Here is a 20,466-nt window from a genome sequence, read left to right on the forward strand (position 1 = left end):
CCATTTCAGTGTTATTTTCTTCCCATTTTGATGTAATTCAAAAAAATGGTTCAAATGGTTCTGAGCACTATGGGACTTAACATCTGTGGTCATCAGTCCCCTAGAACTTAGAACCACTTAAACCTAACTAACCTAAGGACATCACACACATCATGCCCGACGCAGGATTCGAACCTGCGACCGTAGCAGTCGCGCGGTTCCGGACTGCGCGCCTAGAACCGCTAGACCACTGCGGCCGGCTTGATGTAATTACTTTCCAATTTCGCTGTTATGTTTTCCTTATTTCGCTTTTACTTTTTTACAGTTTAGGTGTTATTTTATTTCCAATCTTGGTGCTATCTTTTTACCAAATTTGATGTAATTTTTCCAAAATGGTGCTGTTCTTTTTCTAAATTCAGTATTATTTTTTTTGCAAAAGCAGTATTACTTTTTCGCCAATTTCGATTATTTTTGGAAATTTTGGTTGAATGTTTTGCTAATTTCGGTGTAATTCTTTGCCAACTTCACTGTTACTTTTCTGCCACATTCGGTGTACCTTTTGTCCAATTCGGTGTTTTTTGCTAATGCCGTCGTATTTTGCCTAATTGGATGTATTTTGCCAATTTCTGTGCTATTTTAGACTCACATCATAGTTTGTTACGCGGGAAATGGACTGTCACTTTAATTATACACGAACCTTAGTCTCTAGGAAAAAGAGAAGGCCTACTCCAATTTCAGCATTCAGTAACTGCCATTTACAGATATTGGTGAATTATGGTTCTGGGATTTATAACATTTTTCCTACGGTAAACGACAAATTTCATGATATTTCCTCAAAGTTGTCATTTTCACTATATTTCGTTAAAAAGAGCCTATTTCACGCTATTTTTCGCACCTACATCTACATCTACATGCATACTCCGCAAGCCACCTGACGGTGTATGGAGGAGGGTACCTTGAATACCTCTATCGGTTCTCCCTTCTATTCCAATCTCGTATTGTTCGTGGAAAGAAAGATTGTCGGTATGCCACTGTATGGGCTCTATTCTCTCTGATTTTATCCTCATGGTCTCTTCGCGAGATATACGTAGGAGGAAGCAATATACTGCTTGACTCCTCGGTGCAGGAATGTTCTCGAAACTTAAAAAAAAGCCCGTACCGAGCTACTGAGCGTCTCCCTTGCAGAGTTTTCCACTGGAGTTTATCATCTCCGTAACGCTTTCGCGATTACTAAATGATCCTGTAACGAAGCGCGCTGCTCTCCGTTGGATCTTCTCTATCTCTTCTATGAACCCTATCTGGTACGGATCCCATACCGGTGAGCAGTATTCAAGCAGTGGGCGAACAAGTTTTTTTGTTTTTTTTTTTGTTTTCGGACTGCATTTCCTTAGGATTCTTCCAATGAATCTCAGTCTGGCATTTGCTTTACCGACGATTAATTTTATATGGTCATTCCATTTTAAATCACTCCTAATGCTTACGACCAGATAATTTATGGAATTAACTGCTTCCAGTTGCTGACCTGCTATATGCTAAATGATAAAGGATCTTTCTTTCTGTGTATTCACAGCACATTACAATTGTCTACATTGGTTACGCGAAATTCTCGTGTCCCTGTCAATAAATAATGTAACACTTTTTTTCTGAAAACAGGTTGGTTTTATTCAAGACTCCAGTACACAATATTATTCCTAACTTTTCTGGCTACAGAAACGGATTTTTCAATGTTATGACTCTACGCCATCTTACTGGGAGGGCCCGTACACACTCATAGTGCCACTCCACTGGTCGCCGTCGGAGCCTATGTCCTGCTAATTCAGTAACATCCCCATCAGCCACGTACTGCTTCGCGCGGAGTGCATCCTTCACTCGGCCAAACAAATGGAAGCTTTTTATGGTCTTCAGTTGGTATCCGTTTGACCTATGGCAACGCCATCTTGCGGGCCAACCATAGCGCCATCTGGTTTCCCCCTTCAAGCTAGACGAGTTTCACAGTCTGGAACCGCGTGACCGCTACGGTCGCAGGTTCGAATCCTGCCTCGGGCATGGATGTGTGCGATGTCCTTAGGTTACTTAGGTTTAAGTAGTTCTAAGTTCTAGGGGACTGATGACGTCAGAAGTTAAGTCCCATAGTGCTCAGCGCCATTTGAACCAATAGACGAGTTTCGTTCTTTGTAGTTTTTTCGTTTGATGCTTATTTCGTGAGATATTTGATCCGGTCACTATCAATGGACCACCCTGTATAGTAGTAGAGCGCGTCACGACGGAATAGCGTGTTGTCATAGTGAAAAAGCTTGTTCCAAATGTGTTGAACGTTGTGCAGGGAGTATTTGCAAACTCGATGGAATGTTTGGTCAGAGTAATATCGTGAGCATGTCGACTGTGATGAGACTAACTGCTAAATTTTGTGACTCCCCCCTTCGGAGGTTCGCATTCTCCTTCGGGCATGTGTGTGTGTGTGTTTTATCCTTAGCGTAAGTTAGTTTAAGTTAGATTAAGTAGCGCATAAGCCTGGGGACCGATGACCTCAGCAGTTTGATCCCATAGTTCTTATCACAACTTTCCAAATTTTGCTAAATTTGAGAAAACCGGTTCTGTCCTGGGCATTAAACCCTCATGGCGCCCTTGCTTTAGTCGTTGTGCGGAAAAAAAATCACCATCGTGAATGATAATGTTGCTGTAAACCCGGTGAAATTTATTCGCTGACGTTCACGGCGGTAGGGTATTCACAGAACCAGCATGCAACGAATTCTGAAAGAAGATTTACACCTTTGGGCTTGTAGAATCCTACTAACACCGGAACTGAATGCAAACGATCACAAAAAGCGCCGACCTTCTGCCTTTTGGGTACTTGCGAAACAAAGTGCAATCACAGTTTCATTAAGAAAGTGATGGTTACTGATAGGCGGACTTTCTGTTGAATGGCTCCATGAATAAGCAAAATTGCAGGATCTGAGGCACAGAAAATCCTCGAGCGATTATGGAGAAGTCATTACATCCACAATCAGTGACTGTGTGGTGTGGCATGTGGACTGAGGATGTGACTTTAGCCGTATTTCTACTAAGATGGCGCAGGAAATGCATTGACAGCGGACGGCGAACGCTACAGCGAAATGTTAAGAGCGTTTCTGTGTTCTCGAGTGGATCGTATGAATGTTGAAGAGTTCAACAAGATGGCGCAGCCTTTCACATATCGATTGCAACAATCGAGCGAGGTGGCGCATTGGTTACCTCAGTGAACTCTCTTTCGGTAGATGACGCTCTGAATCCACGCCAGGCCGACCAGATTTAGGATTTCCGTGGTTTCTTTAAATTCCTTCATAAAAATGTCGGAATGATTCCTTTAGATCCCGCTTCCGGCCATCCAGATTTAGATTTCTGTGATGGTTTCTTTGAAATGGGAGAGTGGACTTCGTTGCCCATCCTTGAACCACTCCGAGTTTGTGCTCCGTCTTCGTTCGACTGCAGCAATGGACTTGTTACGAGACCGGTTTTCTGAACCGGTGATTTTTCATAACGGTGATGTGAACTGACCATCCAGATCTTGTCATTTGACGCCTTGTGATTTCTTTCTGTGAGGTGTTTGAAACCTCGCGTGTACACCGACATACAACGAACATTTCCAGAGTTCAGTGCTGAGATTTAGGGTTCAATTTCTGCACTAGATGCGCAATTACGCTGAAAAGTTATGGAAAATTTGAGCGAAGGAGGAGAACGCGCCTGTAGGGTCGTGTGGGCGCTGAGTAATATCATAAAAAAAAAATAACGGCGCACCACGAAGGAGTTATGCACATTGGTCAAAAATTCATAATCATACAGGTATCGAAGGAACATGCAAATTTATGAACTTCAGCGGACGATGGCTGAATGCAATTTCACTGCACAGCTGGCAAGGTTAGTAAACAGGGGACCATCTCATTACCAGAAAATAAATTCTTTACTTATTTCATTCTGGGTATTCAGTTGGACACTAACTACACCTTACAGAATGGAGCCTGAACAATACACGCAGATGTCATCATTTGATAGAGGATGTGTATTTAGGTTCAAACAAACCGGTTGGAGTAACTGGAGTATTGCTCAACATTGGGAACGTCGCCACTATTCGACGATGTTGGCTGGAATTGGTGAACCATGGCCAAACACAGTATCACGAAGGAAGCGGTCGACCTAGAGAGACAACAAAACGTGAGGACTGAGCAATAGTCAGAGAGGCAGTAAGGGCCCCGGATTTATAATTATCACCGATCCGACGTGAAACTGGTGCTTCAGTAACCAGAAGGACCGTTAATAGGAGACTCACAGTAAGTGGGCTGAGCCCACAGCGTCCCTCGTCCAGATTACCATCGACAACTGTGCACCAACACGACCATTTGCAGTGGTGTTGGGAAAATTCGACCTGTAATATGACTGACTGGACTAAAATTGTCTTCAGCGATGAATCCCGCTTCGAACTGAGCCCTGAGAACCAGCGAAGACGTCCTAGACAGCGGTGGGATACCAGCTTGACTGTCGCCCGACATACAACCCGAAAACCAGGAGTAATTGGCTGCTGTGCCAATTCTTTTCATAGCAGAACACCTTTGGTTGTCATTAGCGGCATCCTTACAGCATAGCTGTGCGTCGACTGTATTCTACGCCTCGTTTTGTTGCCCCTCATGACAGGCTATCCTGTGAGAATTCCCTCTGCTTGTCTTCGTGTTTGTCAAACCCTACCTTGGTCATAAAGCTCACTGGATCTCTCCCCACTGAGAACGTTTGGAGCATTATGGGCAAGGTCCTCCAACCAACTCGGGATTTTTGACGGTCCAAGACACCAAATGGACTGAATTTGGGACGATATCTCTCAGGACATCCAACAACTCTGTTAATCAATGCAGAACCGAATAACTGCTTGCATAAGGACCATAGGTGAACCATCGTGTTAATCTACTTGTGAATCTCTTTCTCTTGTTAGTTCAAATGGTTCAAATGGCTCTAAGCACTATGAGACTTAACATCTGAGGTCATCAGTCCCCTAAACTTACAAGGGAACCTCCCCATCGCACCCCCCTCAGATTTAGTTATAAGTTGCCACAGTGGATAGACCTTGAAAAACTGAACACAAATCAATCGAGAAAACAGGAAGAAGTTGTGTGGAACTATGAAAAAATAAGCAAAATATACAAACTGATTAGTCCATGCGCAAGACAGGCAACATCAAGGATAGACAAAATTCAGGAGCGCCGTGGTCCCGTGGTTAGCGTGAGCAGCTGCGGAACGAGGGGTCCTTGGTTCAAGTCTTCCTTCGTGCGAAAAGTTTAATTTTTTATTTTCAGACAATTATCAAAGTTCAGGCACTCACACATAATTAACTTCGCTCTCCAAAATTCCAGGACATGTTCAGATTTGCTTGGACATATGCAGGATTTGACGGTCTACACACGGAAAAATTTGAAAACGTTAAAAACATGTTTTGACAGAGCACAGAGAAAACTGTGCGACTGTGAAACTGTTGCATTCATTTGTTGCAGTTTATGTGACACACTCTTATGTTTTCATCACTTTTTTGGGAGTGATTATCACATCCACAAGAAAACCTAAATCGGGCAACGTAGAAGAATCTTTTTACCCATTCGCCAAGTGTACAAGTTAGGTGGGTCGACAACATATTCGTGTCATGTGACGCACATGCCGTCACCAGTGTCGTATAGAGTATATCAGACGTGTTTTCCTGTGGAGGAATCGGTTGACCTATGACCTTGCGATCAAATGTTTTCGGTTCCCATTGGAGAGGCACGTCCTTTCGTCTACTAATCGCACGGTTTTGCGGTGCGGTCGCAAAACACAGACACTAAACTTATTACAGTGAACAGAGACTTCACTGAACGAATGGACAGATCATAACTTTGCGAAAATAAAGAAAAATTTTTTGCTCGAGGGGGGACTTGAACCAAGGACCTCTCATTCCGCAGCTGCTCACGCTAACCACGGGACCACGGCGCTCCTGAGCTCAAATTATCCTTGATGTTGCCTAAGTTAGCGTGGACTACTCAGTTTGTATATTTTGCTTATATTTTTATAGTTCCACACAACTTCTTCCTGTTTTCTCGATTGATCTGTGTTCAGGTTTTCAAGGCCTATCCACTGTGCCAACTTATAACTAAATCTGAGGGGGGTGCGATGGGGAGGTTCCCTTGTTAGAACTACTTAAATCTAACTAACTTAAGGACACCACACACATCCATGCCCGAGGCAGGGTTCGAACCTGCGACCGCAGCAGCAGCGCGGTTCTGGACTGAAGTGGCTAGAGGCACTCGGTCACAGCGGCCGGCTCATTTATTAGTTAGTCCATGTCTTTCGTATCTACCGATTTCCGTCCCATTCTGATAGTTCTTTCGTGATGCGACCTTTTTTGTCTTGGAGTGTATTTTACACGTAATCCCAGGCAGCGTACACTCAGTAATATGTAAATTACTTAATCTCTGTATATATAAGGAAATGTCCTGACTGACTGACTGACCCATCATCGCCCAGCCAAAAGAGCTAATGATAGAAACTTGGAGAAGGTGTGTATCTTAGACTGTAGGCGTCTTTAAGGAAGAATTTTTCGAAATTACAACCGTAAGAGGGTTAAATAGAGATGAAGTATTTTTTTAAAAAATGGTCGCTATTAAGGCAATTTTGAAACGAGACCTACGAAAACTAGTATTTGGTTTCTCGGTCAGAAGTAAAAGAAATCCGTGTTTCAGTGTTTTTGGAAACTGAATCCCTAAGGGGGTGATAGGGGATGAGGTTTTTTATGAAAATATTTTATTATGGAAGCATTTTCAAAGGTAACTCTACGAAAATTTAAATTTGGCTTCTCAGTTAGAAATTAAAAAAATACGTGTTCCATTGTTTTCTGAAATCATCCGCTGTGGAGGCGAAACGGGGGATGAAAGTTTTTATGGAAATACTTCATTGTGCAAGCATTTTTGAAGCTAAATCTATATTTGGCTTCTCTGTTAGAAATAAAACAAACGCATGTCAGTGTTTATGGAAATTCAACCCTTAAGGGTGTGAAATAGCAGATGGAACGTTTTCAGAAAATATTTCACTGCGAGAGAATTTTTAAAGATAAATCTTTGAAAATTAGTATTTGGCTTCTCGCTTAGAGATGAAAAACTAAGTGTTCCACTGTTTCTAGAAATTTAACCCCTAAGGGGACGAAATAGGGTCAGACTGATTCACTGACTTGGAAACTTTTTGAAGGTATGTCGCTATTAAGAAATGTCGAAGAGAACCACGAAAACTAGCATCTGGTTTCTCATTCAGAAAATAACAAATACTTGTTTCACCATTTTTGGAAATTCAACCAGTAAGGGCGTAAAATAGTGACTGGATGTTTTTTTGAAAATAAATATTTACTAAAGAACTACTAAAGAATTTTAAGGTACATCTAGGACAATTGGTGTTTCACTTTTCGGTTAGAAATAAGAAAAATAAGTGATTCAGTGTTTCTGGAAATTCAGTCCCCAAGGGAGTGCAATGGGGGACGAAAATTTTTAAGAAAATTTTTCTTTACATTAAAAAAATTTAAAGCAAAATTTATAAAAATTGGTATTTCATTTCTCGGTCTGATATAAAGAAATATCTATAAGGGGATGAAATTTGCAATGAAAATATCTCCACAAGAACGCAAAAGGCATTATTAAGAAAAACTTGGGACTCTAGCTACCAGAATCGCTATTTGTTCAGAAGTAAATTCGGAAAAGGCTATGCTCATATGGCCTTAATTAGCGTGGAAAGCCTAGAAGGTGCCGCAATTTGTGAACAACATAAAAATTTGATTAAATACAAACAAAAAAGTCTCTGCTTGCCGTACAGTCTACGCGAGCGACGGCGCTAAGTTAGTTTCACCAATAAATTTTTATGTTATTGTGCTCTCAAAAGTTGCATCCCTTATTGGATTTCCTCCGTATGTAACAGATAATATCGGAAGCTCCGTGAATTTGTTGACTAACGACGCAGCTGTGGGCAGTTAAGTTGCAATGGCAGAAGGCGGTGTAACAAAAGAGGGAACACCTGATAAAGGACCAACAGTTGACCGTGAACGTAAACAAAAATAGCGTATTGCGAAACTCACTATTGTTTGCTTGCACTATTGGCGAAGAGAATAGGAAACAATAACAACTGTACGGTATTAGGAGTAACGATTCCGAACGATCCAAAGTAGGACGACCGTATGAGACTACTTGTAGGAAAAGCAGACTCCACGTTGAGGTGCACTGGAAAAAGACTAAAGAAATGTAACTCATTCTCGAAAGAAGATGATCGTTCGATTGACCGATTATTGAGTACTGCTCGGCAATCTGGGATCCTTAACGGGTGCGATTGGTGGACGGTTGGTATTGTAAGCGGAGATGTATATCAAACTCTAGTAGCAGACGCTACAAGAGAGACGTTCTGCAAGGAGAATAAGGCAATATACGTATTACATCCGCCCACTTACGAGATCCCACGAAGTGACTAAGTCGAGCAAATAAGAGAAGTTCGCGCTGTTACGAAGGCTGCCCACCGACGAGTCGCGAATCGGATGGAGAAGTAAGTAAATTTAAGAAGAACGAAAAGTATCCTCTACCACACGCTATAAGGGTGGTTTGCGGAGCATGGCTGTAGATGTGGCGATGTGTTACCTCTTATTAGGTCACACTGATTCCGAGAAAGTCGTTAGTTTGTGAACTTAAAGTATTCGTGTCGGTTGAACTATTTTTTAAATATATCCTTGGCGATATTGCTTCTCTGGGAATTAGGTTGTAATCTAAGGCGTATTTTGGTGACTAAAGTTTCGTGTGCTATTGTGGGTGACATCCTTAAAGGTAATGGAGATGTAGGTAGACGATTCTCCAAAGTAGAATATTTCAGAAAGTGTACTTGCACAGCTAATTGAAACTGCCCAGCTGTTTATTCGAGATGGTGCAACGGTAGAGGAGTGACGTAAGGTGACCGTTGACAAACACCACAGAGTCGCGCCGATGTAGGTTACAGAATTTTTAAGGTAGAAAATTTGGCGTTGTTTCCGTGATTTAGTACTGAGACCAACAATTTCACTAACTTTAGACGTTCTCCTCTTCTATTAAAGTTATTTCTGTGGTTCTGAATTTATTTGGTCTCTACACACCCTAAAATAGTAATAACAGATTTGGTAATACTTTGGTATCGAAAAATGGAGTTTGACTGCCTGCTGGGCACAGTGCATGTTACACTGCTGCCTATTCATCCCTGTTGCTCGGACGGCAACCATTATTTTCTTATGTAATCCGGATGTTATTGCTTCTTTTAGTAATTCTGTGTACACTTGACCGTATCTGCAAGAATTTTAATCTACCCCTTCCATGGCTAGTGGGGAGCAGGGTTCCTTGGAGTATTCAGATTTTCACACACCCTTATTTTCTGTTTAAACCCTATGTCAATACCATGACTTCTTAGCACTTTGCGGATGCTATCTGTAACTATATTTTACGAGTGGGATAAAAACCTTCCCCGTGTCTGTTTAGTTTTTCGGCAGAAACTCCATATGTTCGCTGATTTAGTGCCATGTCAGTTCCTCAACATACACCATATAGTCTCCGAGATCTTCGGGAATAGTCGGATGGCTTACCGATTCTACCGTTGCGGCATGAAGACTAAACGACTCTTAGTTATGGGATAACTGAGCGAGTACAGTGTGCAATAATTCGCTTTGTAAAGAAGTTATCATTGGAGAATTAACTAATTTCATTTCTGTTGTCTCTAAGCTGGTCTCCTGCCGTAGGACAGCACAGAAGTATGCCTTGCACCACGATATAATTCCCAGAACAGCGGCTAGCTACTTTTGCAATCAGTAATTGTTTACTAAGACTTTATGACTGGTGCGTAAACAAACTTATTGCAGCATACTCAGTTTACAAAACTGTAATGCAGTTAACAATGCTGGCAGCCATCGAAATTGATCATAGCGTAGTGTTTTATACATTTGTCTCTTTTTTTGTTTGATGTGAGGGTGCGTATTTTTTCTTGTCTCTTTCTTGTTTAATTTTTGGGTGCGTTTAGGAAAATGTCCGTTGGCAAGTGTGTGGGCGGTTCATCACTCTTCCTGAGGAAAAGCGATCCTCCAAAAAGTAGCGCCCGTATTAACCGACACTGAAAGAAATCGAAGCAAAATCACTTCACTTGATTCTCCCAAGATTTCTCACTAACAAACCAAAAATACACGAGCATAGTCGTTCAGCCTAGAAATATTAGTCAGGAAAGAGAAGAGTTTGAGGACCCCTCTTCCTCCACAGCCGGCCGGAGTGGCCGTGCGGTTCTAGGCGCTACAGCCTGGAGCCGAGCGACTGCTACGGTCGCAGGTTCGAATCTTGCCTCGTGCTTGGATGTGTGTGATGTCCTTAGGTTAGTTAGGTTTAATTAGTTCTAAGTTCTAGGCGACTGATGACCTCAGAAGTTAAGTCGCATAGTGCTTAGAGCCATTTAAACCATTTGAACTTCCAGATCTTTAGCGACTGAACACGTACACACAGCAGAAAAGAATGGGAAAGAAGTTAGCCATGATCTCCTTTAGAAGAGAAATCAAGAACTCGCTTGATGCAGCGCAAATTAGGAAAACCACGAGAGGCCACAATAATAATTGTTGAGGGGGATTTGAATCTCTGTCCTATCGAAGAAGCCTGTTGTTTGGTAACTTCTGAGCCGCCTCAGTTAGTAAAAGAACGTTACTAATAAAATTGTGACTAACAGGTAAATGTGATATTTAGTATTAACGACTTTATTAAAAGCTGATGTGTTGAGAGATCTTGCGAAGCCTTATTATAGATCAGCTTGTGAACTAAAAGCAGTACCCCATGGTCCATTCTTGGTACCTTTCCCACGTGATTATCGACTTTGTTGGCGCTACAAAACTTACAGGAACATGAAATTCGTGGAAGATTATAACTACTTTAAAGAATCACCATTTCCTTCCAAAGCCATTTCTCGTAAACGCAGTCGGTTGCAGCTAAAAGTCGGAAACCTAAGGATCTCTGGTTTACATATCAACCTGTTCGTTCATTTGAGCTGACTTGATTACCTCCTTTAGATCTTTCTTACGTCGATCCGGGTACTGCATACTCGTATATCGAAACTGTTACCAAATATGAGTGTCCATGTTGATCACGCTATATCCTATACATCTTTATAATTAAGGTTTTAATATACTCTAAAGAAACATTTATGACAAACAAAATCTAATGAAATGACAGAAAACAGTGACGCACGTTGGAAGAGCGAGCTGTGTCAAGTATTTGCTTCTCATGTAGTTGTTGCTTACGTTAACTCTGGATATTTCATGCTGTTTTGCTTTGGTTCCAGCGCCTGCTCGATTAACCTATTAACACGAAAATTTACGAAGTAAGCTCATACTATAACTGGATTACAGTTATACAAGAAGTGCCTCTTTTCCGACGTATGACGCATCTTTCAACACTAGGAGCGTCATAATGGTACTGCCGATAAGTAACTACGATGTGCCGCTCGTCTAAGCAGTCTCAGGATAGCGTAAACGCGCAAGGTGGGTATCAGGATTTCTTGAGACTGGTATTCCATGGAATTCACTGCTGAAATCCGCTCCATACGTAACTAAAATTGATTAGAATGAAACAGCGGAGAAACGATGCTGTGTTTTGATTTCCTAGTTGTTATAGTGCTAAGAGGACCACATGAGTACAAGAGGTAAAAAATAAATTTCGTTCATTAAATGTAAAAGCATATTCATGTCTTGTGGTTGGGAGATAAACTATGAACTGAAATAAAACTTTAGGGAGAGCAAGAGTATTTAAGATATTGTGTAGAGGTCTAACCTTAATAAATAAATAACTTAAAAAAATAAACAGGGTAATGTATCAATAAGCTTCTGACTTGAGTCAGAGCACTTATTACAAATTAACTACTGCTATTTTGCAATAAGTTATCTAAGACAGTAGTTGTAATTAACAACATGAATCACAACAACAACAACAATAATAATAATAATAATAATAATAATAATAATAGCTGCACATAAGATTGCTGTTGTGATAGGAATCCATCATTAACTATCTTCTATAGCTGTGAAGCTATCTTCTATAGCTGTGAAGCTGGGTTGTTTCTCTAAGACTTTCAGAGAAAGTCGTTCGTAATCGGACTTCTTGATGCAGAAAAATATTTTGAGGAAGTGACTGCGTTATTGGGTTGACATAATCATCATGGTCAGCAGCAGCAGCAACACATCCAGTCATATGTCAAGGTCAACGAGGGCTGGGAGGGGGAGGGGAAGGGACGGGGACCGAGTATCATGTCACATCAGCATCAGCACTTTCTTATCTCCAAGGATTCCGAGAATCATGGCATCAGTATCATTGCATCTGCCCACATACCAAGGGAATGGAGGGGGAGGGAAGGGAAGACCCCACACCTCCACGTGCCCGTGCACCCCTTCTCGGTGGCCAAATGCGATAAAGAATCCGAGCTGCTGAAAAATTTGTCCATCACTGGCTCCCAAAAATTCGTTTAAGCACTGGCTCACCAGCCATATTGGTAATTTTCATTTGATGCCGTATATCATTCACCATGGAGTACTGGAATCAGTAGGTAGCATATTTCTCTACAAACAATTAAAAACCCACTATTCGCTTGTAAAATATAAATAACGAATCAGGTATTCATATAATTTGAAAGTGAGTTTTATCTTAAATTCTATTTCAGAAACTCTAAAGAGACGAAATAAAAGTAAGTCCCGTTTCACATTCTGCATAACCTTGTCACTGCCAGATCTCTGCACTGTAGAAAACGAGTACTGTCATCAGCAGATGGCTGCACTGTAAATCGAGCAATGTTCGATCTTTGTACCACAGTTTCTTACGGCCACCCGTAGATTGGTGCATGGTTTGAAAACGCAACAGTCGTAAATTAATTATTTTCCACATCTAATATGTCCAAAAATTCTAAAATGGTGAAAGGGGTCACCTCTATTTTACCTAACTGATGTCAATAGCGATCCGTATGCTGATCAGGGCACTTGTGTCGCTTTGGAGAGACACAGCGACCAATTCAATGAACATTATGGAGGATGGACGGTGACTGTTTTTGGCGTTCGTTATAATGTAGTTTTGCATGCTATATTTCTAGGTGAAGAAATTGTGCTCGTGTTGAAAAAGCGTTTTCCTCATAGCCAGCTAAGGCTGCTGTTGGACGCAGCGCCCACCGGTACTGTAGAGGGAAAACAGCAACTTTGCGGCAGGAAGTTTAGAAAATACAAAGGGCCGAGCTCAAGTATGCTGGGCGACAGAGGAAGGGTCTTGGTCACCGCTTCGGTCCTCGCAGTGGAGGGTAGACTGGTGCCCGTCGGTGGCACGCACTTGAGGGACACGGGGCACTTCGGTGCAAAGGCCACAGCCAGAGTGTTTCTGTGGTACCTTTGCAGAATCTCGTCGGCACTTGGACCTAGTAATTGATCCCTGCAGAGGAGAGATTGCATCTCAGCTTTCACAGATAGCCCCGACAATACTTTTTTCTGTGAGCTATCCAGAGAATACCGTTTTGACCTGTGGAACGAAACCTTTTCACTTCGGCTGCTATGATGGGTCGGTGCGACTTGGTGTCATCCACCCAGGCGTTCCAAAAAATCTTGCATTTTCTTCTTTGAGGGACTCACTGGCTCCCTTGCCGATGTTCCCGTGTGAACTGAGAAGCGATGTTTTGATTTTCGTGCTGACTGTGACACCTTCGCTTGTCCCAGAGGGCGCGAGTTCGATATCGTGGTAGAGAGAGGATTGGGCGAAGGAGATCTGCCTGCCTGTTGGAGGAGGCATATGAGGCATTAAAAATTTGTGCTTGCTGTAACAGATCATTCACAGCCTGACACTGACGGATTATGCTTTTTGAAGCAGCTCCACATAGGCACATGGTTTTGGAAAATACTTAACAGAACGGAGTAGGAGATCTGCGCTTTGCAGGATGTGAAGAGAGGACGAGGATCGTGATTAGACTACTGGAGAGGAGTCGTAGTCAGAATGTCACATTGTAAGTGTTATGCGGCAGCTTCAGGGCTCTGGTTTAGGTGCAAGACAACTCAAGTCGATTTTCAGTTTCTTGCCACAAGGCAAATCTGAGCGAATTGTCTGACCGAGAGACTTAGTTCACGAAGCATTGGACTTCTGTATCCGGTTTGGAGACACATCTCTGGACCCGGCATCGAGCAATAGAGACTGGGTGCATCGGTTGCGTCACCATTGTGGCGAGCTCTTCACCGTATTGCAAACTCTCGACGGTGCATGATAAGCATTACGTTTCTCCGGCTCGGTAGGAATATTGGAAGTGAATTGCTCATCACATACAGAATTCGCCCCTGCAGACTGCAGCAGTCGTACCTCAGAATATATATATAGTACATCAGCATGCGGTTTGCCATTCACAACGTCTGTCAATACAGTGAATTACAGTCGACTGCGTTATCCACATTGCAAGCACGAACCGTTGTATGGGACTTCATCCATTCTCGACTTTACCAGTGATACTGCAACAATTGTCATGTTCTATCTAAATATGAGTTAGTATGTTGATTCATCATATTTCACTCGGAGCCTATTACATTGTTTAGAGCAATTTATGTGGGAGGTGGTGGAATTAGTGGAGAATCTATAATATTGCATCTACTTCAGCTTCACTACTAAGACCAAAATGTTAATTGGTTATAGTCAGATCTCCATCGCACGTAGTTTTACAGGGGTGTTGCTGAAAGATGACTCTGTCACATAAAGTACTACCTGAGAGATTGAAATAAGGAGTGGTACCCCGCATTACCAAAATCAAATCACTCCACAGACGTTTTGTAATGACTGCAAAATACATAGGCGGCACCAAAAGTGCGAGGTTACGTTGATATTTGAGGTTAATACATGAAAAAATGCTGTAAGACTCAAATCAATTAGTGTGATGTCACAATATTGCAAAAATCTGCAATGTAAAAGAATGTGTACGTTAATTTCCGCATATATACATATTCATCAAATTAATCCCAAAAATTCTAATACTAGACTTAGATTTTAGACATTTTAGAAGTTAGGCGTAATAATTCGATGTTGTAAAACTAACCTGACCATGATAATAACTACAGAACAATAGGTGATATACGTGTTAGCTTTTACTACACTAACTAGGCGAACAAATAGACTTAATATAATTAACTAGGCCTGCTCCTTAACGCAACACAAGTGCCCTAATCTACATACGGATCATTATTGAGATTAATTGCGTAAAACAGAGGTGACCCCTAGAGACTAATCTCCTTTTAACATTTTAGAATTTCTTGACATATCAGATGTGGAAAATAATTAATTTACGACTGTTGCGTTTGTTAACCGTGCCCCAATGTACTGGTGGCCGTAAGAAACTGTGGTACAGACATCAAACAGTGCTCTGTTTACAGTGCAGCCATCTGCTGATGACAATAAGCACTCGTTTTCTACAGTACAGACATCCGCTGGTGACAGGGTCAAGCAAGATATGAAACGGGACTTACTTTCGTTTCGTGTTTTTAGGGTTTCGGAAACAGAGTTTAAGATAAATCTCACTTTCAAATAATATCAATTCCTAATTCGTTACTTATATTTTTCACGCGAATGTTCGTTTTTTATTTGTTTGTAGAGAAATGTGCTGTCTATTCATTCCAGTATTCCATTGTAACTGGTTGTTGTTGTGGTCTTCAGTCCAGAGACTGGTTTGATGCAGCTCTCCATGCTACTCTATCCTGTGCAAGCTGCTTCATCTCCAACTACCTACTGCAACCTATATCCCCCTGAATCTGCTTAGCGTATTCATCTCTTTGTCTCCCATTACGGTTTTTACCCTAAAAGCTGCCCTCCAGTATTAAATTGGTGATCGCCAATTCTATTCAGTACCGCCTCGTTAGTTACGTGATCTACTCATCTAATCTTCAGCATTCTTCCGTAGCACCACATTTCGGAAGCTTCTATTCTCTTCTTGTCTAAACAGTTTATCGCCCATGTTTCACTTCCATACATGACTACTCTCCATACAGATACTTTCAGAAAATATTTCCTGACACTTAAATGTATACTCGATGTTAACAAACTTCTCTTCCATACATGACTACACTCCATACAAATACTTTCAGAAAATATTTCCTGACACTTAAATCTATACTCGATGTTAACAAACTTCTCTTCTTTTGAAACGCTTCCCTTACCATTGCCAGTCTACATTTTATATCCTCTAGCAAAACTCATCTACTACCTTAAGTGTCGCACTTCGTAGCTTAGTTCCCTCAGTATCACCTGATTTAATTCGACTACATTCTAATATCCTCGTTTTGCTTTTGTTGCTGTTCCTCTTATATCCTTCTTTCAAGACACTGTCCATTCCGTTCAGCTGCTCTTCCAGGTCCTTTGCTGCCTCTGACGGAATTACAATGTCATCGGCAAACCTCAAATTTTTTATTTCTTCTCCATGGATTTTAATTCCTATTCCGAAGTTTTCTTTTGTCTGCTTTACAGCTTGCTCAATATATAGACTGAATAACATCGGGGAGAGGCTACAACCCTGTCTTACTCCCTTCCCAATCACTGCTTCCCTTTCATGCCCCTCGACTGTTAGAACTGCCATCTAGTTTCCGTACAAATTGTATATAGCCATTCGCTCCCTGTATTTAACCCCTGACACATTCAGAATTTGAAAGAGAGTATTCCAATCAACATTGTCAAAAGCTTTCTCTATGTCTACAAATGCTAGAAACGAAGGTTTGCCTTTCCTTAATCTATCTTCTAAGATAAGTCGTAGGGTCAGTATTGCCTCACGTGCTAAAACATTTCTACGGAATGCAAACTGACCTTCTCCGAGTTTTTCATTCGTCTGAAAAGAATTCGTGTTAGTATTTTGCAACCGTGACTTATTAAACGGATAGTTCGGTAATTTTCACACCCGACGACACCTACTTTCTTTGAGATTGGAATTATTATTTCTTCTTGAAGTCTGAGGGTATTTCGCATGTCTCATACATCTTGCTCCAGGGGCCTTGTTTCGACTTAGGTCTTTCAGTGCTCTGTCAAACTCTTCATGCAGTATCATATCTCCCACTTCATCTTCATCTACATCCTCTTCCATTTCCATGATATTGTCCTCAAGAACATCGCCCCTGTATAGACCAGACCCTCTATATACTCCTTCCACCTTTCTGCTTTCCCTTCTTTGCTTAGAACTGGTTTTCCATCCGATTTCTTGATATTCATACACGCGTTTCTTTTCTCCAAAGGTCTCTTTAATTTCCCTGTAGGCAGTATCTGTCTTACCCCTAGTGATATATTCCTCTACATCTTTGCATTTGTCCTCTAGCTATCCCTGCTTAGCCATCTTGCACTTCCTGTTGATCTCATTTTTGAGACGTTTGTATTCCTTTTTGCCAGTTTCATTCACTGCATTTTTGTATGTTCTCCTTTCATCAATTAAATTCAGTATCTCTTCTGTTACCCAAGGCTTTCTACTAGCCCTCGACTTTTTACCTACTTGATCCTCTGCTGTCTTCACTATTTCATCTCTCAAAGCTACCCATTCTTCTACTGAATTTCTTTCCCCCGTTCTTGTCAAACGTTCCCCAATGCTCTCCCTGAAACTCTCTTCAACCTCTGGTTCTTTCAGTTTATCCAGATCCCATCTCCTTCAGTTACCACCTTTTGCAGTTTGCAGTGTGAATGACATACGGCTTCAAAAGAAATTTACCAATGTGGCTAATGAGCCAGTACTTAAACGAATTGTTGGGAGTCAGCGATGCAAACATAACGGACAAATTTTTTGACAGTTCAGATTCTTTATCGTAGTTGGCCACCGAGAAGAAGTGCATGGACTCTTGGGGATATGGTGTCTTATCCTTGCCTCCTCAATTGCCCTGGCATGTGGTCAGATGCAAAGATACTGATGTCATGATTCTCGGACTCCGTGGAGGTAAGAAAGTGCCGATGCTGATATCTTCAGATCAAATATTTCTGCATTTTAATCGTTCTCAAGCAGTTTCATTAGAAACGATACCAACGTTGCTACTGATTTCCAATATTTTATTATTACAAACCACACAGGCCTATTGAAGGCTATGTAAATAACAGCAGTCTGCAATCGAAAGGCTGGCTAAAAGTTTTGTAGACTGTAGTTTTCCCATATTATTGCTTATAAAAAATGACAGCAACGCGAAAATAGCCATGTCCACATTGCAGCAGTATCTAAAGACGTAAAGTGTGTATTAAATTTGTGCATTTGAATTATGGGAACTATGGCTCACGAAAATAAAACCTGAACCAATTACACCACCACAAACGCATGTACAACACAAATGTCTCATTAGGAAATAATAAATAAGATGCTTCTATTATTAGTTATCACATTAAGTGCAGATGGACATGGAACGCTTATTAACTCACGACCAAAGACTGTAACAGTGAGAGAAGTGACATTTCCAAAGGCAATAAAACCACTTACCTTACATTGTCAGACGTTGCACACTTTGCAAACACAAATTAAATATTGCTGGATCTATGTTGTCTGTATAAATCATCAAAATGCATGCTTATCCTTAACACAAGCAAAATCTCTGTGAACAATTCGATTTCACGCGTCTTGCAAGCGCAACGACGCATGAAATACGCCTAACGTCCTCAGCAAGACTGCATGCCACCCCTCAATTGCTATAATTGCTAGAGACATGCCAAAACACGTATTAAAGGCGAGTCGTTCTGTATAACGTATATATATATATAGATGTGGATGTGGAAGTTGCGTGTTCTAAAATTTAGTGGGTCACAACCGGATTTGACGTTAGAGATAACCAAACCGTGATGCTGCCTCAGCTGAAACTTACGCTTAACATCAAGTCCTCATCCCTATCGACTTCTAACAACCAAAGGTTAAACAAAATGGCTGTAAATACAGTAAATATTACCTCAGCATTGCAGTGAGACAGCATGAGAGTGCCGGTATCGTACCACGCGGAAAACAGAGACGAAATAATATGATGGCAGCAGCAATTGCAGTGAGGAATTACCAATAGTGGTCGAAGTGACGAAATAATGTTCCATAAAAGAATAGTTGAAAAATTGATACAAGTCGCTGTGTAGGTACCTAAACAGTTATGCATAGGGATTAAACACACAATCAATTTTGCAGTGGTCCCCAGCCCGGTAATGCCCTGTTCTTCAGACAGGGAAGCCGCAAAAACTTTTCTGTAGCCACACTTCAGGTTACTTTATAAAATCTACACTCCTGGAAATGGAAAAAGAACACATTGACACCGGTGTGTCAGACCCACCATACTTGCTCCGGACACTGCGAGAGGGCTGTACAAGCAATGATCACACGCACGGCACAGCGGACACACCAGGAACCGCGGTGTTGGCCGTCGAATGGCGCTAGCTGCGCAGCATTTGTGCACCGCCGCCGTCAGTGTCAGCCAGTTTGCCGTGGCATACGGAGCTCCATCGCAGTCTTTAACACTGGTAGCATGCCGCGACAGCGTGGACGTGAACCGTATGTGCAGTTGACGGACTTTGAGCGAGGGCGTATAGTGGGCATGCGGGAGGCCGGGTGGACGTACCGCCGAATTGCTCAACACGTGGGGCGTGAGGTCTCCACAGTACATCGATGTTGTCGCCAGTGGTCGGCGGAAGTTGCACGTGCCCGTCGACCTGGGACCGGACCGCAGCGACGCACGGATGCACGCCAAGACCGTAGGATCCTACGCAGTGCCGTAGGGGACCGCACCGCCACTTCCCAGCAAATTAGGGACACTGTTGCTCCTGGGGTATCGGCGAGGACCATTCGCAACCGTCTCCATGAAGCTGGGCTACGGTCCCGCACACCGTTAGGCCGTCTTCCGCTCACGCCCCAACATCGTGCAGCCCGCCTCCAGTGGTGTCGCGACAGGCGTGAATGGAGGGACGAATGGAGACGTGTCGTCTTCAGCGATGAGAGTCGCTTCTGCCTTGGTGCCAATGATGGTCGTATGCGTGTTGGGCGCCGTGCAGGTGAGCGCCACAATCAGGACTGCATACGACCGAGGCACACAGGGCCAACACCCGGCATCATGGTGTGGGGAGCGATCTCCTACACTGGCCGTACACCACTGGTGATCGTCGAGGGGACACTGAATAGTGCACGGTACATCCAAACCGTCATCGAACCCATCGTTCTACCATTCCTAGACCGGCAAGGGAACTTGCTGTTCCAACAGGACAATGCACGTCCGCATGTATCCCATGCCACCCAACGTGCTCTAGAAGGTGTAAGTCAACTACCCTGGCCAGCAAGCTCTCCGGATCTGTCCCCCATTGAGCATGTTTGGGACTGGATGAAGCGTCGTCTCACGCGGTCTGCACGTCCAGCACGAATGCTGATCCAACTGAGGCGCCAGGTGGAAATGGCATGGCAAGCCGTTCCACAGGACTACATCCAGCATCTCTACGATCGTCTCCA

Source organism: Schistocerca nitens, chromosome 1, assembly GCF_023898315.1.
Source record: "Schistocerca nitens isolate TAMUIC-IGC-003100 chromosome 1, iqSchNite1.1, whole genome shotgun sequence".
Lineage (NCBI taxonomy): Eukaryota > Metazoa > Arthropoda > Insecta > Orthoptera > Acrididae > Schistocerca > Schistocerca nitens.